The sequence below is a fragment of the Macaca fascicularis genome, chromosome 1 (assembly GCF_037993035.2).
Source record: "Macaca fascicularis isolate 582-1 chromosome 1, T2T-MFA8v1.1".
Classification (NCBI taxonomy): domain Eukaryota; kingdom Metazoa; phylum Chordata; class Mammalia; order Primates; family Cercopithecidae; genus Macaca; species Macaca fascicularis.
This window is the reverse complement of record NC_088375.1, coordinates 8,622,824-8,647,872: the sequence shown is the minus strand read 5'-3', so window position 1 is coordinate 8,647,872 and position 25,049 is coordinate 8,622,824. Positions and strand designations below refer to the sequence as shown.

Genomic DNA, 25,049 nt, shown 5'->3' with positions numbered 1-25,049 from the left:
ACAGGGTTTCGCTATGTTGGCCAGGCTGGTCTCGAACTCCTGACCTCAAGTGATCCGCCCGCCTCGGCCTCCCAAAGTGCTGGGATTACAGGCCACTGCGCCAGGCTAGGGCAAAGTTCTCACAGGGTCGGACGAGCCTTTACAAGATCTCCCCTTTCCCCCGCATCTCACCAGCCTCCTCCATCCTCTCTCCCACTTGCTCACTCTGCTCCAGCCATACTGGAAACAGCCTATCTGTTTCTAGAATGAGCTTGGCATTCTTCTGCTCTAGCGCCTTACCTTGTCTTTCTCCCGAATGTCTACTTGGCCTTCTTCCTCACAGTCTTCAACTCTTTGCTCAGTTACCACCTGTGTAGCAAAGGCTTAGTGTTACCTTCACCACCATCCTGGACTTCACCATCTCCTCCTTCCCTGCTTTATCTTCCTCCAGGGAACTTATCATCTAATGAGATAGTATTTCATAATCTCACTTGTTTTTATTGTCTGACTTTTCTCCTGGGAATGTAAGGTCCAAGAGAGAAGTTCTGCCTGTTTTGTTCATTGCCATGTCTCCTGCTCTCAAAACAGTGCCTGGTGTACACTAGGCACTCAATAAATGTGTTAAGGCCAGGCGCGGTGGCTCATGCCTGTAATTCCAGCACTTTGGGAGGCCAAGGTGGGTGGATCCAGTGAAGTCAGGATTTGAGACCAGCCTGGCCAAAATAGTGAAACCTCATCTCTACTAAAAATACAAAAAATTAGCTGGGCGTGGTGGCACACACCTGTAGTCCCAGCTACTCAGGAGGCTGAGGCAGGAGAATTGCTAGAACCCAGGAGGCAGAGGTTGCGGTGAGCCGAGATTGTGCCATTGCACTCCAGCCTGAGCAACAAGAGTGAAACTCCGTCTCAAAAAAAAAAAAAAAAAAAAGTGTTGAATGAAATATGGATACTATATGGGTCATTGCCTTCAACAAGCCTGTAATTAAGAAGCTAGAGAAAGGCGTACAAATGACTGTGTGACGAAGGTGTATCGGAACAATGGCCTGGGTCCTCGTGGTAGTGATCCTGTGACCAATGACATCTGAATCACCTTACTTTACGGTGCACGTTCCTGGGCTCAAGAAGCATTATTTTTTTTTAAAAAAAGTTTTAATTAAATTTGTTTTAGTTTTTAATTTGTGTGGGTACACAGTAGGTGTATATATTTATGGAGTACATGAGATCTTTTGGTACAGGCCCCAAAGCATTCTGAGTCAGTCGTGTTGGGGTGGGTTTCAGATCTGTGTTTCTAAAAATTGCCTCACATAATTCTGATGGGATCCAATGGCCACAAAAGATAGTGAAGGCAAAAGGAAAAAGCATTGGTTCTACCTGGAGAAAGAGCAGGAGGAGCCTAGGAAGTCACAACTAAGTAGGTCCCCTAAAATCTGAATAGGATTCTCAGGGCGATGATATGGGCAAAAGCAAAGGGGTTTGGTACTGTCGATGACACTGGGCAAAGGGAGTAAAATTAAAAAATTAAAAGCAGAAAGGAGAAAAAAAGGAAGTTTTTTTTTTTTGCGAAAACATTTTGTCCAGCACAATTATTAAAATTTTAGTGCCTCATTTTTAAAGGGTTTTTCTCATGCCTCCTTAGTTCCACACATGAAATGTCATATGAAAGCGGCCACGCTTCCAGCTGGCTCAGGCCAAGTGTCGAGTGTTGGACTTGCTCAGCTTACATAGCTTATTATATTTGTGGAATGATTTGTGATCTCAATAGCCTCTTAAAAAGAAAGTATTTTGGTTCCATTTTAATAATTTCCGAAATTATTAACATTCTGAGTAAACATAACCAAGAATTTGCAAGTCCCAGCCAGGAAAGAGTGACAGAGTCAGTCTGGTCCTCAATTCCTAGTTCCAGTAACAGCTTCACATGTATGGTTGATAGGCTCAAAAATGCACGCTTTCCTTCAACAGATCCTAGATCTTATCAGAGAGAACAGAGCTAAGACAGAGCTAACCGAGCTAAATCAGATCAATTTGAGGCAAAAACGGTTAGAGCCAATAGTATTAGATGTGGTGATGGGCATTCTTTGAACTCATTAACATGTTTTCAAAACATCTGGCCATCATCCTTGGAAGTTGTGTCTCATGGGAAGCTAAGCAAAAATGCAAACCTTCGATTTTCAGGAAGGGGGAAAAGAGGTTGAGGAAATCTCGATGACTGGGCCAAGTCAGTCTCTTCTCTCTTTCCTGTCCTATATCTCGTTTCTTTTCTCCTTCACACATAGCAATGGTAAGATGGCCAAGGATCTGGCATCTCACTGTCAGACAGGTGAGTAGGCTAGAGGTGTTTGGCCATGGTGACCCAGAGCGATTGTGAGGCTGTATCCTCCTACTTCAGAGCATTAAGGCAGTTGAGCCAGCAACTGCTAACAGCACCTACACTGCTGGCCCTTGGCTGTGCAGGGTTCACCAGGGGAGAGAACGTGCTCGCCTCTGTCAGTTCGCTAACCATCCCTGTGCAAGCATGTCAGTGGCCTCGCCAGGACCTGAATTTAGCACTTTATAGAAAGTCCTGCTCTGTCCTGAACCACTTTGCTACTCAAAAAAATGGTTGGCACACAATTAACCTCTCAGGAATGCTGCCACCCTTGCCAGTAACGACAGCACGAGGATACTTCATTTTATTCTCACATCTTGTATTTGGCTTGTATCAGAAGAAACTCATAAATAAATCCTGTTGGTTTTATTAACCATCTTTCTGGCCTGATGATGTTCTCAATTTGCTAGGGGTGCCAGGACTATAAATGCTGATGGTCTAAGCAGACTGGGTTGGCCAAAGTTGGTTGTGCAAAGAGAGGTAGTGGAAGTGCTTTCCTCTTAAGTGAACGCCCTCGGGCCTGGCCTCTGTAGATACCAGAATAAGGACTGCACAGGCCAAAGCAAGCTAGTATTTAGGCAGCTAAAGAATCAATCACAGGCCCCTTCTATCAGCCATTCCTAAAAGTGGCAAGACCTGAAGAGGGGTTCTACAATAGGAGCTTGACCAATAAAGCTTCCTGATTTCTAGGAAAGAATACAGTAGTGCTGAGTCATCCTTCCTGACAGGCAAATGCAAGTGACCAATGGCTAAGGGTACAGCGAAGCTGATGGACTCACTCCCAGAGTGGCCTTCTTGAGTTTTAGAAGTCAAATCAAGGTAGCCCTGGGCTGTGCAGGAATGGTGAATGGGGTGGGGCTGAAACTTTTTCTGCAACCTGAGAATTTTATGGCATTCTTGGAAAGTTGAAGGGAAGTCCCCAGGACTAAAGAGCTGAATACTGATAGACACATCTGGGATAAACTTGTTTCCATGAGCCAAGTGAAAACCATCGCAGAACCTAACAAAAATCTCCCTAACAAAACTCCCAACAAGATTACACTTCAGACGTCATTTTTATGAGGCTAAGTACTGCCAAAGCCTCAACTACTAAAGGCACTTCATCGATAACTTGAATTCTTAGGCTGGGAGGGTGGTGGTCTGGCTCTTCAATTTTAAACCTTTAGAGACAGAGGTCGATGTTTCTTGGCCCCAGGATCATCCCCGCAGCCAAAGATTGCTTGCTTGCTGTAACCACTTACCTCCAGCTTCTATAAACTAAGGCAAACTATGGCCCACAGGCCAAACCTAACCTGAGATCTGTTTTGTAAATAAAGTTGTATTGGAACACAGCCACAGCCACTCGTTTAGTCTATGGCTGCTTTGGTGCTATAAGGGCAGAGTGAGTGGTGGAGACATGATAATATAATGCCCATAGTGTAAAATATTTACTTTCTGGCCTTTTACAGAAATACTTTGCTAAGTCCTGGTCCAAACATTTTCTGTCCAATTCAATCTTTGCTTTCCCTTTAGCGTTGAACTCTTTTGCCAAAAAGGTAGCTTTCAATTTTAAAATGTCTAACTATGAAACACTTCAAACAGAGAGCAAAACAGAAAATATAAGTACTCACCAGAAAGATGAAAACAATACTGACATTTCCCATTTTTATTTTGCAATCTCTCTTTCAGTTTTGAAAACGTAATATAAGTAAAGCTAAAATGCTCTATCTCCTCTCATCCCTCACGGAGATGACCAGCATCCTGAAGTTGGTATTCATCATTCCTGTTGATGCTTTTGCTGCTTATGTTCTGTGTATCAGAGTATGTTTGTGTGTGTGGACAATCTTTTTATTTATTTATTTTTTTGAGTCGCAGTTTTGCTCTTGTTGCCTAAGCTGGAGTGCAATGGCGTAATCTCAGCTCACTGCAACTTCTGCCTCTTGGGTTCAAGTGATTCTCCTGCCTCAGCCTCCCGAGTAACTGGGATTATAGGCCCCCGCCACCATGACTGGCTAATTTTTTTGTATTTGCAGTAGAGACAAGGTTTTACCATGTTGTCCAGGCTGGTCTCGAAGTCCTGGCCTCAAGTGATCCGTTTGCCTTGGCCTCCCAAGGTGCTGGGATTACAAGCGTGAGCTACAGTGCCTGGCCAATAATCTTTACATAAATTATATCACACTCTTCTATTGCAACTTTTTCCCCAAAAAATATGTGTTTGGGATTTTATGCACATGGATATTTGTAGAAGGAGCCTGTTTATCCCCACCACTGAATATTAAAGCACAGTTTATTCATTCAGCTTATGGAGGAAGTGTTATTTTCCTTCTAGTTTTTCACTATTGCCAATAGTGCTGCACTGAACATTTTTGCATGTGTTTATTTATGCCCATCTGTTAGAGTTTTTCTAGAGGAGACACCGGGCAGTGGAAATGCTGGGTCATAGGATATGTACAACTTGAGCTTGACTAAGTTGTGCCAAGTTGCTTTCCAAGTGCTGGTACCAGCATCCTTTTCCCTGGGTAATGTGTGAGTCCCTGCTGGTGCACGTACTTGCTAATTCTTGATGTTACCAGATTCATCACCTTTTGCCTATCTGAAACATTTGAGATGGTGTCTTATGATGATTTTAATTGGCATCTCTCTGATTGTACATCAAGCTTAAATGCCGTGGCTGTGTAACTGAAAATAAATGATTACAAGTTACCAAGTGAGAGAAATTAAAATATGAGGAAAGGAAAACTAAGAAGTTCTAACTATAAATCTTCTGAACTGTCATGGAAATAATAGGAAGTGACTTGAGACTTCAAAGCAGAAAGATCAGGGCATCCCACATGACTCAGAAGTTTGAAACCCAAATGGATTCATTTACTTTTCCAAGTGACATTGCCTGAGTGGAACATTGACTATCATTTTGTTCCAGGAGAAGTTTAATTTCATCTGGAAAAATTATATTATGTTTTCTTAAAAAGGTTTTCAACAGAGAAGAAATGATACTATCATTACTTACTTTGACTTCTGGACAGCAAATGCATCATTAGGGAATTTGTAATCAACGTTCTAAATCTTTGAAGAAATTGTTGGGATAAATTCAGGTTAGGAAATGGAATGCTAAAGCAAGATGGCAGCAAAGCATTAAATGAAACAAGGAGATGAATGAGGAAGCTCTTGGAAAGCTGTGTGTTTCTACACACGTGGGCTGCTTCTCTCTAGGTCACATCCACGTGGGGATGGGTGGGAGAACGTGGTTTCTGGGCCCTGAGCTGCCCGTGTTGTGACCCTATGTGACTCAATCCCAGGCTTCTCCGGGTTCTCCCCTGTAAAATGGTGTTAATGGCACTTGCCACCCTCTGGACCCTGTTGCTGTCAGGAGGAACGTGGCACTGAAATCACATCAAAACCCAAGAACGCTCTGAGCAAAAAGGACCATGAGTTTTATTTGAAAGGAGGGAAGAAATCAGAAGCCATCCATTAGAATTTTACAGCCAGTGACATTGTGCTCTGCAGCCATTAGGCAGTACCTAAATATATCTATTTTTTTCAGATAAAGATTTTAGGCTGCTGCCTGAAACACCAATCATGCTATCGTGATTCCACACCCCAAAGACCCCTTCTTCGACCTTCCTCGGACAGCATTCTGTGTCCAGTGAGAGCTAAAATAGAGATGTCCACTGTCCTGGGAGCAGAGTATAGATTTTCTGTCTCTATATACATAAAAATTCGAGAGGCCTGTCTAAAATGCTTTGAACAAAATCAAAAACATCCTGTCCAGGCCGGGCGCAGTGGCTTACGGTAATCCCAGCACTTTGGGAGGCCGAGGCTGGCGGATCACGAGGTCAGGGGATCCAGATGATCCTGGCTAACATGGTGAAACCCTGTCCCTACTAAAAGTACAGAAAATTAGCCGGGCGTGGTGGCAGATGCCTGTAGTCCCACCTATTTGGGAGGCTGAGACAGGAGAATCGCTTGAACCCCGGAGGAGGAGCTTGAAGGAGGAGCTTGCAGTAGGAGCTTGCAGTGAGCCGAGATCGCGCCACTGCACTCCAGCCTGGGCAAAAGTGCGAAACTCTGTCTCAAAAAAAAAAAAAAAAAAAAAAAAAATTCCTGTCCATGCAACCCACCAATTCTTCCTGTTCACTCTTACTTCAAGCTACTTCATTATACTTGCTATATGATAGTTTGGAGGAATGGTGACAGAGCACATAGCAAAGCCTGACGAAACTATCACTGTAACCCCTTTTTCCTCTGGAACTCTTGAGAAAATATTTTTAATTATTTTGCTTTACTCTTCCAATATCTTTTCGTGATTTTTCTTTCTGTGCTCTCCTCTTACAAGCTGGTATTCCCCAAGAATTTTTCCATAACGCTGTCTTCTCATTCCTCACACTTCCACTAAGAATTTCATTCATGCCTACGACTTCAACTAGCTCTCTGCTCATGACTCATAGACCCTCTACTCAGCTGCCTATCAAACATTCCCCAAATGTCCTGTAGGCACCTCAAATTCCATATGTTCCAAATCTCATCATATCTTCCCACTTATCTGCTCCTTCTCTGATAGATGCTATCCCAATGAACAGAACAGCACTGATTCTTTCACCTCAACCAGAAAGTTGAATTTGAACAGATTCTGTTCACTTACTTCCTGAGAGTCGAGATCTCCATTCTTCCTTACTAACAGAACCACAATTTGTTCAGGTATAGGATTTGGAGTTCTTCATAGACCTTTCTATGCACCATGGAGTTGAAAGTTGGTTGGTCCAAGCCAACTGGTTATTCCACTCTCCTTGCAAGCGACTGATTTAGGCATGGACAAAAAGGTAACTGTGAGGCAGGGTGCAGCCTCCTTGGAAAGATTTTTTTTCCCTAATAAAAAGAGACATGCCAGGAGAAACTACTGTTCAGGTCTTTATTGTGGTTAGGCAAGGATGTGATGACTGAGGCTATAGCAGCTTCCATGAGGGAGCAAGCATGGGACGCAAGTCACATCTTTGCAGTATAGAGCACAAAATGGAAAGCAACTGGATTCTTGATTATGTTATTAAGCCACTGTACTCAGCAGCCCTGGAACTGCTTACCTCTGGACTTCGTGTTCTTGAGTTAAAGTCTTTAGTATTTAAATCACTTTTGTATAGCTACTGGAGAGTATCCCAGTTTATCTTCCCATATATTAAATCCATCAACAAGACCTCATTTTCTTTCATGCCTCACTTCTTAATCCCACTGTTACCACTTTGGTTTAGATCCTCATCATCTGAACATGGTGATAGTCTCTTCACTGGCCTGCCTTCTCTCTTCTGACTCTCACTCTCAGATCCATCTTCTCAACTCCTATCGGAGTGGACATTTTAAAATGCAAATCTGTCTGTGTTATTCCTTCATATTAAACCCTTTAAAGATTTCCCATCACTTACAAACAAGTTCAAAATCTTTGGCACAATGCATAGGACTTCTGCAATCTTTGTCTTCTTCCTGTCTCATCAGATAGTATCCCTTTACCTTACACCTTATGCTTGAAACGCACAAAACTATGTGTTCTATCTACCACATGCAAGGCTGCTTTCCACTCCCAAATAGCTATTGCTTTAGCCTGAAATATTGTTTCTCTGGCCACTGTTAGTCGCTTAGGTTTCATTAAAATACTATGTGCTTTGTGAAACCATGCATGTTTCCTGTGCTCTGTATTTTTGCCATTGTCATGACAGACTGCCTTAATATAGCCAGTAGACAGGGTGTAGCTACTGTCTGCACGTTTTCTCCCCCACTGGAGTCTAAGTAATTGGAAGAGAGGGGTATTTAATTGTTGTTTCCACAGTCACTCACCATGGGTCTAGAGCATAGTTTTAAATGTTCATTAATTTATGAATGAATGAAGGACTGGATGATTGGGTAAGTTTTACCTACACTAGTAAAGATGTGATGTTTTTACTATTTTTCAAAACTATAAAGAAGAGCTTGAAACGGGCTTAATTCTCAACAGGAGTGATACTTTCTACATAAGCATTTAATCACAATAATTTAATGCATATCTAGGTATCAAAATCAGAAGTGAACATAATTATTACAAATGGAATATTTGAAAAAAATGGGAAAAAAAACTGTTTAGTACTATTAATTTTTGCAGGTCCTTATCTTCCTTTTATTTCAAAGTGTTTTCCACTCCTCTTTGCTCCTTCAATCACTGATCTAATATTCTTTATTATTTCTCATCTTAACTACTACAACAATTCTGGGTAATTGGTCTTCAAATCAGCATATGTCTAATCCTCAGGGGCTACACGTAGGCTTTCCAAGAAGTATGTGTACAAGGGTAGTTTTAGGGGAATCACTATACAAATCCTCAACTTCCATTTGTTTCTTTTCTTCCATGAGATCTGCTTGAGGAAGTGCTTACAATGGAATGGACAGATTATCATTTCCTGCCTTGCTTCTTGCACTTGACAAAAGAAAGTGATAGCTCCCATCCAACCCACTCTTATTGTGGTGTATCACCTAACATACAACAAAGGCTCTAGGGCACCAAGCAAAGGGAGAATTCTAAATATTGTTACCCTCACTAAAAAGTAAATGACTAATCAATTCCTTTTGCAAGTCAGGCTGTTTCCCATAATTTTCTTTAAACTAAAATTAAAGGAGAATCTAATTACATTAACAGCTAATATATCACCAAAAATAATTTTTTGATAATGATTGCTGTTAGATTTTTTTCACATCTAAGTTTGAAGGATTTTAAGAAATCAAGACATTGCTATTAAGAAAATGCATTGTATTATATTCTATTTATGTGAACACATTTTCTTAGTATATATTATATGTATAACAGATGATATAGTTTGGATCTATGCCCCCGCCCCAATCTTATGTCAAATTATAATCCCCAGTGGTGGAGGTGAGGCCTGGTGGGAGGTGATTGGATCATGGGGGCAGTTTCTCATGGTTTAGTACCATTCCCCTAGTGCTGTGCTCATGATAGAGATGTCACGAGATCTAGCTGTTTAAAAGTGTGTGGCACCTCCCCTATCTCTCTCTTCCTCCTTTATAGCCGACTAATACAGCATATATTGCATATATGATTATACTATATAATCATATATGTCTACATACACACATAAAGTAGGGAATTTCTGCTGAGCCCTGTCTCCTTTCTAGGAAAAAGTAGTATTCATATATGAACACAAAAACAACAATTAAAAAACTCCATTCATGGGGCATCTATTTAAGAGACGAAAATCATTGAAATTTACCTTTTTGTATTTAATAATTATTTACTAAATTTATAAAATATTTATGCCATTTTGTCTTCTTTTTTTCAGCATTGCTGGGTGTATTTATGCCTTTTTTATCAAATACTGCTCTTCACTCTAATGTGTAATCAATCCAAAGAGCCAAAATTAAACCCCAAATTAAATCCCCAAATTAAAAAAATTAATCCCCCAAATTTAAATACTTACATCTGACCATAGAATTAAAATCAAAATCTACATGCATTCCTTTTATCACAGAAAAGAATGATAGGAAAAAAAGAAAAGAATGATATGGTGAAAAGCCTTTTAGATATAAAACCTGTTATGAAATAGTTCTATGGGTAGAACTACAATAAAATATGAATTAAGGAGAAAAATGTAAAATTTCCTTTAAAGGAGTATTTCTACGTGTATTTTTCTTAAAAAAATGTATAATCATGGGTATAAAATAGCAATGGTATTTATATTCCTCTGGAGACATTTTAAAACGTGGTTTAACCATTTTATTTTAAAAGATTCAGTTTGCAATACTCTTTAATATCCACCGCAAATTTTAGATGTCTACTAAAAAGTGTGTGAGAGGTCATAGATTTAGAACTAAAAATGTTTGGAGAACAGTACACTGAAGTATATTAAAGTATATTATTATATTATTATTATTTGCAAGCATGAGAATTGCATTAATGATTCTGGGCAAGAAGAATAAGTCATTCTTGAACTCTTTGATACATAAAAATTTTATGTCCACATGAAAATGTTTTTATAAAGAAAGACCTCAGGCTTCATTCCTCTCCTAGTCACTCACTCACGTCTCTTGAATTCTGCAGCCTCTCTTTCCTGACAGTTTTTCAAAACAGTCTATTAGCTAATGGGTCCATAGAGGACTGGAAAGTCCCATATTAAGTAATTTAATTGAAACAAGAAGTCTGGTTTGGTCGGTGTTAAGTCTTACGCACCCTGCCTTTTTCAAGTTAGCTTTATTGACAACTGATGCTGAATTCAGACAAATTAGAGTGCAAATTCAAGGCTCTCGACCAAGGAAAACAAACATAATCAGAGACAACCAGGAGACTTAAAACATGCCAGTGGATATGGAGTTACGGAAAAAGTGAAGAAAAAAAAAGTGTTGAAAACGTATTAAAAATGAATACCAATTCCAAAATCATTCTCCATGTAGGAGCCTATGCTAGGCAGCACTTTTGTTAAAGTTGTACACATTAATTTATTCATTCATTCATTTTACACGTTCCATGCGCCTTCGTAAGGTCTGAGATACAAAGAGGAATAAGACATTGACTTCATCCCCGGAATGAGACAAAGAAACCAAAAGGGACAATAAACCTGATATTGGAGGCCAGGGAATTGGCGGTTTGAGTAAGCCATGAAAGACAACGTGAGCCTGAGCTAAGTGGTGATGGGGTGAGGGGTGAAGGAAACATTTTAGATGTTTGGGCTTTAGTGTGTTGAAGGGATTGAGTGGACGCAACAATGAAGAAGGGGGATATCTAGGTAGCTGCTTCAGGCAACTGGATGATGGGGCTGGAGCGGGGGCTGGTATTCACCATGATAGAGAATATCAGAGGAAGAGCTGGTTTGGGGCGGGATAGGGAGTTTCTATGGCACAAGGAATGAAAGATGTCTGGTAGAACATGGGCCTCAGAAAATTGCTCTGCAGCAATGCCCAGCTCCGTGTGGGTAATAAGATTACTGAGTGGTAGAGTAAGAAGAAAAGTGGGCTGAGCATGAAACTCAGGGGAACACCAGCTTGCCTGCCTGCCTGCCTTCCCTTCCTTCCTTCCTTCCTTCCTTCCTTCCTTCCTCCCTCCCTCCCTCCCTCCCTCCCTCCCTCCCTTCCTTCCTTCCTCCCTCCCTCCCTCCCTCCTTCCCTCCCTCCCTCCTTCCCTCCCTCCCTCCTTTCTCTCTTTCTCTCTTTCTCTCGCTCTGTCATCCAGGCTGGAGTGCAGTGGCACGATCTCGGCTCACTGCAACCTCTGCCTCCTGGGTTCAAGCGATTCTCCTGCCTCAGCCTCCCAAGTAGCTGGGATTACAGGCGTGTGCCACCATACCCGGCTAATTTTTGTATTTTTAATAGAGACGGGGTTTCACCATGTTGGCCAAGCTGGTCTCAAATTCCTGACCTCAAGTGATACACCCGCCTCGGCCTCCCAAAATGCTGAGATTATAGGCATGAGTCACCGTGCCTGGCCGGAATACCAGTTTTTCAAGGAAGTAAAGAAATCTACAAAAGAAGACAAGGAAAAGCAGGAATAGCAAAGGCTATAAGAAGGCAGATGAGAGAAAGGCTGAAAAGTCTTCACTGGATGGAGAGAGGTCACCTTGGTGGAAGAATTTCAGAGAAGGAGGGTGGGGGTGGGAGGGAAACAAGATTGCAGTGAGGAAGAATTGAAGACAATGTGTACAGAATCCTACTGACTATGCTTTAAAATATTGCTGATAAACCATAATTCATCTGCCCTTCCAAATATTTAAGGATCTGCTCTAAGTGAAGTAAATGAAATAACTAGAGAGGATGGAAAGTATTTTCTGACCCACAGCATTGGAAACCCAAGATGCATCCTCCTGAAAAGCTAAACAATGAGGTATGTGCCGAGTTGGTGCCTGGGCTTGAAGTTCCCTCTACTTTTTCTGAAATTTCGCTTGTTTCTCAAATAATTAACCTTCTCCTCCAAATACCTAACTTACTAGCTCTCTACAACGGAAAACTTCATCAGGGTAGAGACTAAGTCTGTTTTGGTCACCACTGTATCCCTGGATTTTAGCACAGGTCCTAGACACATAGTAGATGACCAATACATATTTATTGAGTGGAAGAACACACATCTAATGTTTCAGAGAAACTGTAGATGTTGTATTTGCTCATATTCAAACAGCCAGAATATAACTGATATTTGAGAAGGGGAAAGTCTGGGAGGTTAGGAGAATCATTCCTTGGCCTTTTTATTTTGGAAATAAAGCAAATGTAAGTGTACCATTCATGCAGCAAATATTTACGGAGTGCACATGTGCTCATGATATTTCGTGTCCATTCTGCCTTTTACAACTCTGTTTAGATCTTTCCTAGGATCGGCCTAATTATAAATAATGTAAATAAAAAAGACTTCTACTGAACTTTTGAAGTATTTGTAGAGAATGTTTCTCGTTAACATCAAACAGAACCAGTTATACCTTAAGCCAAGCTTATCAAGTATTTTTAATACATTGTTTCCAAACACAAGTATTGGCACATTTTTCCATAGAGCAAGTTCTATTAACAATCTATTACTTGTATGCAACACAAATTCAATAAAGGACTCTCTTTCAAATTCAAATTCAAAAAAAGGACTCTTTTTCTTTTATAAGTGGATCTCAAACTTCATTATGAACACAACACACCTGGGAATGCAGACTCCAGGTCCACGTACTTCCGGAATTCCCTGACTCAAGATCTGTGCTGGAATCTGAGAATTGATATTTTTAATAAGCACCCCATACTCTGAAAAACAAAGCCCAAATTATTTGTCTGAAATGTAATTATTTGTGCTCTGGTCCATTGCCTGGGGCAAACTTCATTAATTACATCCTCATTAATAAGGACCAGAGACTCATGCAGTGATACATAGCAATCAGTGTTAGAGTTAATTGAAATTTAGATCTAACATCTCTTCTTTCTTTGAGCAATTTCCCCATGTTTAGAGTAGAGGACTTCTTTAATGATTTGTGACAGGAAGATGTGAGGGAGATGATTTGAAAGTAATTGTGACATGTGTTTCCAATTAGGATGCGTTTCTTCTCGAGCCTGTGTGCTGTGCCTCTGCAGCTCTATGGAGGCTCATGTTGAGAGAGGCCCCTGCACCAGGCCCAGTGGATGGGGTATGAACCAGGGACCTGGCTCACTCCCGCTCATGTGTAGTGAAGGTCAGCATGCATGCTCACGCAGAGGTCTGCCCAGGAGCCAGCTCATTTGATTCTTTTTTTTTTTTTGGAGACGGAGTTTCACTCTTGTTGCCCAGGCTGTAGTGCAATGGCACAATCTCAGCTCACCGCAACCTCTGCCTCCTGGGTTCAAGCGATTCTTCTGCCTCAGCCTCTCGAGTAGCTGGGATTACAGGCATGCGCCACCAAGCCCTGCTAATTTTGTACTTTTAGTAGAGACAGGGTTTCTCCATGTTGGTCAGGCTGGTCTCAAACTCCCAACCTCAGGTGATCTGCCCGCCTCAGCCTCCCAATGTGCTGGGATTACAAGCATGAGCCACCTCGTCCAGCGCTCATTTGACTCTTAATGACCTCCCTGCCCCTTTCTCTCCCCACTTTCCCATGAAATTCGAATCTCTTTCAGGCAACATACATTGAGTGGGAACTTAAGAAACAGAAGAGAATCCGTAGGCAGGCGTCTGTTATGGTGGAAGGGGTCATAGAAGGAATTCTACATATTCAGTATGAAGAATATCGTATGTATTTGGTGGAAGTAAGTACTGGAGAGGGTAGTGATGGGGTGTCAAGAAATCGTGATCCCTGAGAGCTGCTGTGAAATATTTGGAGTGCTGTCCTGTGGAAGCTATAGTTAAGCCTTCCTGGGCTACTCCAGAGCAAAGCTAAGACCAATGAGCAGAGAGACAGGGAGAAGTATTCTTACTCAATACATCCATTTTTAAAAATAATTGTAGTTCTTTAAAAAGCAAATGGTAGGCGGGGTGCGGTGGCTCACGCCTGTAATCCCAGCACTTTGGGAGGCCAAGGCAGGTGGATCACGAGGTCAGGAGATCGAGACCATCCTAGCTAACATGGTGCAACCCCCGTCTCCACTAAAAATACAAAAAAAATTAGCCGGACGTGGTGGCAGGTACCTGTAGTCCCAGCTACCCGGGAGGTTGAGGCAGGGGAATGGAGTGAACCCGGGAGGTGGAGCTTGCAGTGAGCCGAGATCACACCACTGCACTCCAGCCTGGGCGACAGAGTGAGACTCCGTCTCAAAAGAAAAAAAAAAAAAAAAAAAAAAAAGCAAATGGTATCCGGAATATGTAAATCCATAGGGACAGTTTGCAGATTGGTGGTTGCCAGGGAATAGGGGTGGAGGGAGAAAGGGAGAACAGCTCTTTAATGAGTACAGGGTTTCTCTTGGGGCCAATAAAAATGTCTTGGAACTAGATAGAGCTGGTGGTTGCAAAACTCTGCAATACTTTTCAGTACTAAAGGCTACCGAATTGTACCCTTAAGATGGTTAATGTTATGTCACGTGAATTTCACCTCAATTAAAAGAAATGAATTAGCAGAGACATTAATTAAAATGGAGATTTAAAAGTTCCACTTGTTTTAAAACTATTCGATGAACAAATTCAGTTTGTGCTTAACATTTAAATTAATAAAAAATCAAATATTGTTCTCTTTTTCTCTGAGAAAATACGTAAATGAAGGTTTTGTGATTATCTTCTAGGAGACCAAAAACAGACATCTGCATTAAGTAGAAAGTGGCAATAGGTATGAACCAAGTTAACCAGCTTTTCTTTTTAAAAAACTTAATCCTTTTGTCTTTAAATTAATTTTAGTTTGGTTACAAAAATTATTTGCTATTTGTAGAAATTTGCTATTTGTAGAATTTCGAATTATTTGCTATTTGTAGGATTTAGAATTATTTGCTATTTTGTAGAATTTAGAAAACATTAATGACAACTACAAGTAACTTTCAATAACTATATAATCTAACACATATGTGTGTTCAAAGTAGTAAATTATTCTTCTATTTAGGTTGTTTCCAGTTTTCAGTTTTACAAGTAACACTGTTTTGAACACTAGTATATATATTAATTTTGAATTATTATAATAAGTTAGGTATCTAAAAGTAGCATTAGTTTCTCACTAAGAGACTTTGAACTCTAACATTTGATAAGTTTGAGTATAGTCAGCCCTCCATATCCACAGGTTCCACATCTGCCTATCAAAAATATTCAGGAAAAAACCCAAACAATGAAAAATAACACAACAATAAAAAATAATACAAATAAAAATACAGTATAACAACTATTTACATAGCATTTATGTTGAATTAGGTATTATAAGTAATCTAGAGATGATTTAGAGTATATGAGAGAATATCCATAGGCTATGTTTACGCCTTTTATAAAAGGGACTTGAGGCCAGGCCTGGTGGCTCACGCCTGTAATCCCAGCACTTTGGGAGGCTGAGGCGGGTGGATCACCTGAGGTCAGGAGTTGGAGACCAGCCTGGCCAACATGGTGAAACCCCCTCACTACTAAAAGTACAAAGAAATTAGCTGGGTGTGGTGGTGGGCGCCTATAATCCCAGCTACTCGGGAGGCTGAGGCAGGAGAATCGCTTGAACCTGGGAGATGGAGGTTGCAGTGAGCCGAGATCATGCCACTGCACTCCAGCCTGCAACCTGGGCTACAAGAGTGAGACTCCATCTCAAAGAAGAAAGGGACTTGAGCGTGCATGGATTTCGGTATACTTGGGGGATCCTGGAACCAATCCCTTTTAGATACCTAAGAATGACTGTATCTATCTGTTTAGGAAATCAGGTGTCTGTGGTCCAGGGAGAGATGAATGAGATAGCTGCTGTACCCCCTCATACCCCAAAAAGAATAAGTGTGGAAACTGACACTTCAAAACTCCAGACCAGGCCAAGGAGCTAGCAGACCAGACAGAAGTTAAGCAGAAGAAGGGAAAAGAACATGTACTTTCCATCTTCTCTGTACACTTGTCACACCATTTTAATTGTAATTTTTGTTTGCTTGGGCAAATGGTTTTTAAGCATAATAGATTTATGTTGAAGATCCAGTTACCATTTCAAGGCAAGGGAATAATGAAGGACAAAGGAAAATTATTTGAGGGAGATTTTCTCTCAAGAAAAATACAAAAGAAGAATTTACTGGCGAAGAATAAAGAATATATGTGACTACAGCATCAGTATGAAAACTTCTAATAGTGTGTTAAATAAATACCTATTAATAAGAGAAAAGTCTCAGCATCAAATGGGACAATATCCTTCAATATTAATAGAAAATCTAAAATTTAAAAATAAAAAGCGACTTGTCTGGATAACTCAGCACCGGGCTAGTAGAATGATTCCGGAAGTGATAGCTAAAATTCCATCCATTTTCCTACTACTAAGCCTCTTTCCTTCTTTTCACAATGGATAACTTATTCATCTTGATCAGTTTCTTAAAGTGAGGTTCCCTGACCATAGTATAAACATCATCCGAGAACTTGTTAGAAACGCACGTTTTGTGCCGCCGCCCGCAGACCTACTGAATTAGAAACTCTGTGAAAGAGATGAGGTGCTTTGGAGCCCTGTTTAACAAGCCCTCCAGATAATTCTGGTTTTTCACACTTGAGCTTTCTGTCACAGAACTTATAAGCAGAGGACTTTAATGAAAAGAATTGGAACCACTGAATGCAGTTTGGTCTGCTTTTTGCTAGTTGTAATACATTCTTACTTCCGTGACACATTGATTTAAAGGAAAACAACGATAAAAGCAATATGACATTTGAGATCTTACTTGTTTGAAATGCTGTATATAAAAAAGTTTCCAGAATCATTCCATATAAGTTGTCGTGTAAAATACATTCATATTTCAGTTTGTTGACAGAATTTGTTATACATTTCTTTTAAGTTTTTATTTTTAAAGTTATGGCCCTGATATTAGTAGAAATTTCATATCCTCTAGAATCCCAATTCCTGTTCCTGAACTCTCCATTAGAGTACACCACTTTAGCACTTTCAAGGAGATGTAAATTAATTCTTTCTCAACACGTACTTTTTGTGAGCCTACTATGTGCCAGGTGCAGTGGTAGGTACTAGGAATACAGGAGATATGCTCTTGTCCTTCCTAGAATTTACATTCTAGAAAGGATACACAGATAATAAACTAGTAAATGATATAAAATATTTTCAGATAGCAGGAAGTTCTACGAAGGGCATAATAAAGAGACAATGGTAGAGAGAATGGTGTGGGGTAGGACATAATTAGATTGAATGGTTAGGGGACTTCCCTATGGCGTGCAATGTGAGACCTGAATAACAGGCAGGGATGATACCCAGATGTGTGAGAAGAGAGAACAGCTAGCATGAGAATGAACTGGGATGAGGGCAAACTCTTCATGTTCTTAGACGAGAAAGGCGGCTGGGCGCGGTGGCTCACGCCTGTAATCCCAGCACTTTGGGAAGCCAAGGCAGGTGGATCACGAGGTCAAGAGATCAAGATCATCCTGGCCAAAATGGTGAAACCCCATCTCTACTAAAAATACAAAAATTAGCCAGGTGTGGTGGCACGCGCCTGTAGCTACTTGGGAGGCTGAGGCAGGAGAATCATTTGAACCCAGGAGGCAGAGGTTGCAGTGAGCCGAGAACACGCCATTGCATTCCAGCCTGGCGACAGAGCTAGATTCCGTCTCAAAACAAAAACAAAAAAATGAAAAAAAAAAAAAAAACAAGAGGCCAGAATGGGTGAAACTTACTGTGTGAGGGGGGCAGTATCCAGAGGTGGCGATGAGGCAGATGGCGACCAGATCACGCATGGTCTTATGGACTATGATAAATGTTTGGATTCTATTGTATGTTTGGTGAAAAGCCAAAACAGGGTTTAGAGTAGCAAAGTGACATCATCTAATTTTATGTCTTGGAAACTTAACTCTTACTGCTTTATAGAGAAAGGAAGGTATATTGGTGAGAATGGAAGTGAAAGACAATTTAGGAATTACTGGAATAATCTACAAATGAAAAATAATGATGGTCTGCACTAGGGTGGTAGTGGTGGAGAAAAAGAAACAGAAATGGCTTTAAGAGTGTTCCAGAAATAGTCTGGGCATGGTGGCTCACGCCTACAATTCCAGCACTTTGGGAGGTTGAGGCAGGTGGATCACCTGAGATCAGGACTTCAAGACCAGCCTGGCCAACATGATGAAACCCTGTCTCTATGAAAAATATAAAAATTAGCCAGGCATGGTGGCACACACCTGTAATCCCAGTTACTCAGGAGGCTGAGGCAGGGGAATCGCTTGAACCCAGGAGGTGGAGGTTTCAGTGAGCTGAGATCACATCATTGTACTCTAGTCTGGGCAACAATAGCGAGAGTCCATCTCAAAAAAAAAAAAAAAAAAGTGTTTCAGAAATAAAAACAACCTGTCATAACTTCCACTAGAGGTGAGAGTAGAGCAAAATTTTTGAAGTAAGCAAGACTAGAGGAAGAAGAGGTTTGGGCCAGAACTCAAGGGTTCAATTTTGGCCATGTTAAGTTTGAGATGTCTATTAGTTTTACATTTGAAAAACTCAGGTTTTCTAAAGTTTACGTGAAAGGTGAGAGTGAAATGTACACACTGGAGTAAGAACAATGCTTAAAGTTAGGGATATGGATGAACATATTTAGACAGAAACTAGAGAAGAACAAGAGGTAGAAGAAACAGCTCTGTGGTCCTCCAGCCTTCTAAAGAGAACTGTCAACTTTAACAAGAAGGCCATGAGCAGTAGCTCACACCTGTAATCCCAGCACTTCAAGACGGCAAGGCGGGAGGATTGCATGAGGCCAGGAACCCAAGACCAGCTTGGGCAACATGGTGAAACCCCATCTCTACAAAAAATTTTAAAATTAGCTGGGCCTGTATTCCCAGATACTCAGGAGGCCAAGGCATAAGGATGGTTTGAACCCAAGAAATCAAGGCTGCAATGAGCTCGATCTCCTCTGCACTCCAGCCTCTGTGCCTCTGCACTCCAGCCTGGGCTACAGAGCAAGCCTCTATCTCAAACAACAAACAAACAAACCAACAAAAACTGAACAAAACAAAACATATTTTAACAAGAACACTTTCAGTGGAAGCGTTTTGAAAATAAAGCCACATTAAATAGGAAAGAGGTGAGGATGTAGAAACCATACCTATAAGCAAGACTTTTTGGAGGTTTTACAAACACATAGGACAGAAATAGCAGCTGGAATGGGGAGGGGGACCGACAAGGTTAAGGAAGGGTTGTGGGTGATTTCAGTCCAAGTGATGTGTAATTGTGCCATTAAGCTTGCTCTTCAATAAAACAACTACAAATGATTCCAACAAATCCTGTAAATCCTCAATACATACACTTTTACAAGTCTAATTAATTGGGTACTAATTTCCTCCATTCATAGTTTTGATTATTTACTAAATGATCTTTATTAAATGGACCTACTAGTCCAACTTCTTTTTGCCTCGCTTTCACTCTCCATAGTTAAAATACTCCGTTACTTTCTCCCCCTTTAATGAGATCAAAGTACTTCAGAATTAGATAATATCTCAGAAGTGCTTTAAGCCTCTTGGAGGTATTCTATATCAGGGAGACTTTTATTATTTTTCCTCATTTACTCATTTCCTTTCTCTCTCTGGGAGGGCACTTTTGAGATTACATGAGGTTGGAATTTATGAGTAAAACAACACAAATACTTAACCCAAGTACTAGCACTTAAAGAAAAAGGGATAGGGGTCATTGCAAAATATTGTAAATTTGAGGACTAACAATTTGGTTTTGTGGGTTTTCTTCCTGAGGCTGTGTTCCAGAGAGGGCAATAAAGGGTAAAATTCATTAGTGCATCATTATCTTTTGTCTGAGGAAAACAATGTGTGGTTTCTGGGCAGCCCACTTGGTGTTTGCATTGGTCCTGGAAGTATTTCAAACCAACTATATTGTTTGAACAATTCCCCCTCTTGAACATAAAAAGGACCACCACTAAACCACAGAGTTGATGCTAAATTACTAGGTGATGATTCCTCTGGCTCCTAAAGGTTTCTAGATCTCAGTCATTGAAATCATGGATCTTTCTTCTAATGAGAAAGAGCTAAGCCTCTATGGTAGACCTCCCATGCAGTCCCCCGCCCCATGCCCCAAGTATACTCCATGGACTTCTGAGAAGTTTCGTTTGGAATCAAGGTCATTGAGTTCTCTCCAGTCCTGAATTTTTTTTTTTTTTTTTTTTAAGAGATGGGGTCTTGTTATGTTGCCCAGGCTGACCTTGAACTCCTGGGCTCAAGCAATTATCCCACCTCAGTATCCCCAGTAGGTAAGTCTAGAGGCATGCACCACAGCACCAAGTTCAACCCTGACTCTTAGTAGTTAATTCTTTAGGAAGTGCAAAATGATCTTAGGCCAGATCTGCACATTCACAATTATGAGCAACTGTATAATAGATTAATAGATTTAATTGAGCAACTGATTAATAGATTTGATGTTGAAAATCCAGTCTGTTTTTTCTTTATCGAAATGAGGCATTCAATGGATACTGATGATTTTATTCGTATTCTGTTGTTCCCTAAACTTACTTATCTGCTTGGGGATTTCATAAGACTTTTCATTTTGAATGATATTATTAGAAGAGCATTTATGAGGAAACCTTAAAAACATATTTGGGGGCATCTGGGAAGAAAACTCCTTCCATAGGGACTTTCAGTAAAGCATAACAGCATAGACTGTGTCTCTCCAAAAGAGTGTTGTTTGATTTGCTTTTCTCAGGTTGTAATCTCTTGTCTAGATTTAAACAACAACAACAAAAATCACCTACCTCCTCATTTATATTATTTCCCAATTATGAGAAAGTTTCAGGGCTTTAGAGACCAAGACAACTGTAAGTGCCAGCACGTGAGCCTTAATTCTGAGCCAGAATTGTGGGTTTTAATTTTTGTTATTACTGTTATCAAGTGCTCAGTATGATCCAATGATGTAACGTGTATTGGAAGATGGGGATCAGCCAGGCTGACTTCAGTCTGGGCCCTGGAGCTACACCGTCTAGGCTCCAGCTCCATCTCCAGTACTTATCACTAGTGAACACTTGGTGAACACTTTAGGAAGTCTTAGAATCGCTTTGTGCCAGAGTTTCCTCATCTATAAACTGGGGAAAATAATACAACCTGCTCATAATATTATGGTGAGGATTAAATAAGGTAATACACATAAGGTTCTCACAATAAATATTTGTCCAAAAAAAAAAAAAAAAAAACCGTGAAGTCCCATTTTCCACATGAGAAAACTGAGCTTCCACCATTTTTAAGAACCAGAATTCAAACTTATGATTTTAAAAGTTCCTGGCTTTTCCCAAATATATCACAACCACCTCCCTTTACCTATTTATAGTTTAACACTGTTCCTTTCCAATTGTATCCTTTTAAGTATTTAAGGAAAACCACAAAATTACATTTAACAATTGTAACAACCCTTTGTTGGATCATCTTGAAATTCTTAGTAAATTTTGTACAAGGAGTCTCATGTTTTTGTTGTTCACTGGATCTTACATATTATGGAGCTGATCCTTTATGTAGTACTATTTATTTGGAAATATAAATACAAGGAGAACTGGACACAAATACAAGGAGAACAAATACAAGGAGAACTGGACTTCTCAGGCCTCTGAATGGAAATTATAGTTGTGATGCTACGATAAACCATAGTATGAATTCTTACTCCTTACTGGACTAAGAGCTTCATAGCATAATGTTTTAAGAAAACGAACAGTCAAATTATCTTAAATCCATTAATGAAGTCAAACTTACTTTAGAGTTCACTATGTTTCAAAGCTATGGTTCACAATGTTTTTGTGTGCCATGGCATGCATGTGCAAGCACACAGATACAAACACACACATTAAGTAGCTCCTGGGGATAAATATGTAAGTCTGATTACACGTAGAGGGTTGGCTATTCCAGAACTCTCGTGGTTATCCTGAATTTCTGAGATTATTTCAAACCAACTATATTGTTTGCCAACTATATTATCAGGAACTTTATCATCTACTCAAGAGAAATTCCTTGCTTTTTTATAATAATGAATTTTGTTAAAAATGATACAGATTTCAAAACATGGCATTATAGCTAGGAACACACATAATGCTAGTAGAAAATAAGAGTCCTCCTACATAGACTCACTGCCTAATCCCCCAGCTTCCAAAAGCCCAAATCCTGCATAGCATCAATCAAAGGCATTTCAGAGATGCTGAGATAGTGAAGGCAATATCCTATGAAGCAGCAGATTTTGTCATCAATGTTACTTTTATTCATTTCCACAGTAAGAGCAAAATTTCATAATTCCTGCCAATCATGTCTGCTAAACTCCTTTTACGTCAGCCAAAAAGTTGTTTTTCACATTCCTAAAAGACGCCAATTTCTCCCAATTAATTTAGGCTGTACTTGGCCCATTTATGCTCTGTGAAAGGCTATATATTCTTGGAATAGAGAGATGCTTGGCAGAAGCAAAAATTGCCATTTTGAAATATTATCGTCTATCAAACTCTATCATCAGTTGGAGAGATAGGCCTAATTAAGTCATTCATTTGTAAAAGGCAAAATCAACAACTTTTCTTGACAAATGTACTTGCTTTGCTTTAAAGGATGGACACAAATTTTAAACAGAAAATACACCCTTAGTTTTTTTTGTGTGTTTTTTAAACATTTTATCTACTAATTCTTCTCGTGTCTGAAGGTCAAGAGTTAACAACTGACATCTAAGAGTTTCTGGATTTGTTGTCTCGATCAATTAATAAGAACAGATAATTCTATTTGAAAATCATGTTCTGATCAAAGAATTATATCTCATTCAAAAACATCCACCTCACTAAAATAAACACCCTTTTTCCTGGCAACAAATTTCACTCTGCTCCTATTTCAAAAGTTATGCCCTTGGTCAAAAGAGGCTTTAGATGAAAATTTGCACGCATGGCTTGGTGCTACTAAACATCACTAATTGGAAAACAAAGGCTCTCAAAGTACTATTGTCTTTACAAGTGACAGCATGTTTACGTTTCTTGATGAATTTATTTCTTGACAGACTTCAGTTATTTCTAAAGACTAGTGTTCTTGTGGGTTTTCAGGGTGTAATAAATAAAGAGACAATAATCTTAGTGGAAACCAGATTTCAGGAACTGATTCATTACACACACACACACACACACACACACACACACACAAATATATATATATATATATATATGGTTAAAAGTTTATAACTATGTGAAAGAATTTTATAATAGATTCTTTCAAAAAGCAAATATTTTTGGAAGGTGAAGAAACACTCCTCAAGTTTTCTAAGTGTTCAATTCACATATTAGCCTAAGGAAAAAACAAAGGGCAGTGATATGTATGGGACCATGTGTCCACACAATAAATACTCTTAGACTGGATATAAAATTATAATTGGAAGTTTTGTCTCACCCTCCCTATGACGATACAGGTAACTCCTTGCTAATGTCATTGTTTGAATTGATTCTACTGTCACAACTTTCTTTTAACTTCTCTAGTTTTTTTCTTCCTTTCTTTTTGCCACCTTTAGTTTTTCATGCTTCATCTCTATCCTGGTAACAGGACTTAGCCTTTATAACCACCGTTTTCCAAAAATAAAATTGTCATATTCCCACTGATAAACCAGCCAGTAAGACGAAGTTTCAAAGATTCTTTTTGGACTCTTGGTCAAGTTAGATATCAACATATATGGTATTCACTTAACATTTTTTAAAATCTGAAAGCATATTTGTTTTGATAGAGATGAAATATTCTTTCTTCCTCCATCCTTTTATTTCTCAAGTTTTCTGAAACTAATCCTTATCGTTTGTCTACTCTGTACTAGGAATAAAAAGATAGATTTTTTTTTCTTGAGGGCATCATCAACTTATTTCTATCTTCCACAAAAGATATATAAAGCAAAATTAAAAAGACTTAGCAATGGTGTATGAGAAGGTCATCAAGGCCAGGCGCGGTGGCTCATGCCTACAATCCTAGCACTTTGGGAGGCCGAGGTGGATGGAACGCCTGAGGTCAGGAGTTCGAGACCAGCCTGACCAACATGGAGGAACCCCCGTCTCAACTAAAAATACAAAATTAGCTGGGCATGGTGGCGCATGTCTGTAATCCCAGCTACTCAGGAGGCTGAGGCCTGAGAACCACTTGAACCCGAGAGACGGAGGTTGTGGTGAGCCGAGATTGTGCTCTTACACTCCAGCCTGGGCAACAAGAGTGAAACTCCATACCAAAAAATAAAATAAAATAAAATAAAATAAAATAAAATAAAATAAAACATCCTCAAAACTATAATCAGGAATTGCTCTCCCACTTATAAAAGCCAGTTCAAACTTACTTCTTCAGTACACATTTTTTGTGTGTATGAGTATGCCAAGCACGTGGTCAATTACCCTAATTTGCTCTTAAAGCCTTTGAGGGTAGGAGTCACATGTTAGAGCCGGGATGAGCCCTGGTGGTCAACTAGTCCATTCTCTTTCAGACACAGGACTCCAAGCAGCAGAATGCAGGGGAACAAATAACCACCTCAACCTTTACTGTCTCTTTTCACAAAATGGTCATGGCTGAAAGAGGCTTTGGGATAGTGTGAGTGGACTCTGCTCATAGATAAGTTGCTTTGAGGAACAGGACTAAAATAGATGTTTCATGAGAGTGTCTTTTTTTTTCCCCTTCATTCAGATTATAAATTCATTGAATGCAGAAACTTTTTCTTTTTTTTTGAGACAGAGTCTT

General features: G+C 39.9%; 1 protein-coding gene across 3 annotated transcripts in view; it reads right to left on the bottom strand.

Moving 5' to 3' along the window:
• Nucleotides 1-25,049, bottom strand: part of GREM2 (gremlin 2, DAN family BMP antagonist) — a 123,131-nt gene that overhangs the window by 5,220 nt on the left and 92,862 nt on the right. The window contains exon 1 of one of the 3 annotated variants that reach the window (XM_045391226.3): nucleotides 280-343. The exons of the other annotated variants lie outside the window; for them this stretch is intronic. The gene's annotated coding sequence lies outside the window, so the exon portion shown is untranslated. Of the gene's footprint in view, nucleotides 1-279; nucleotides 344-25,049 lie in introns of those variants that run through there. 3 annotated transcript variants of the gene reach the window in all.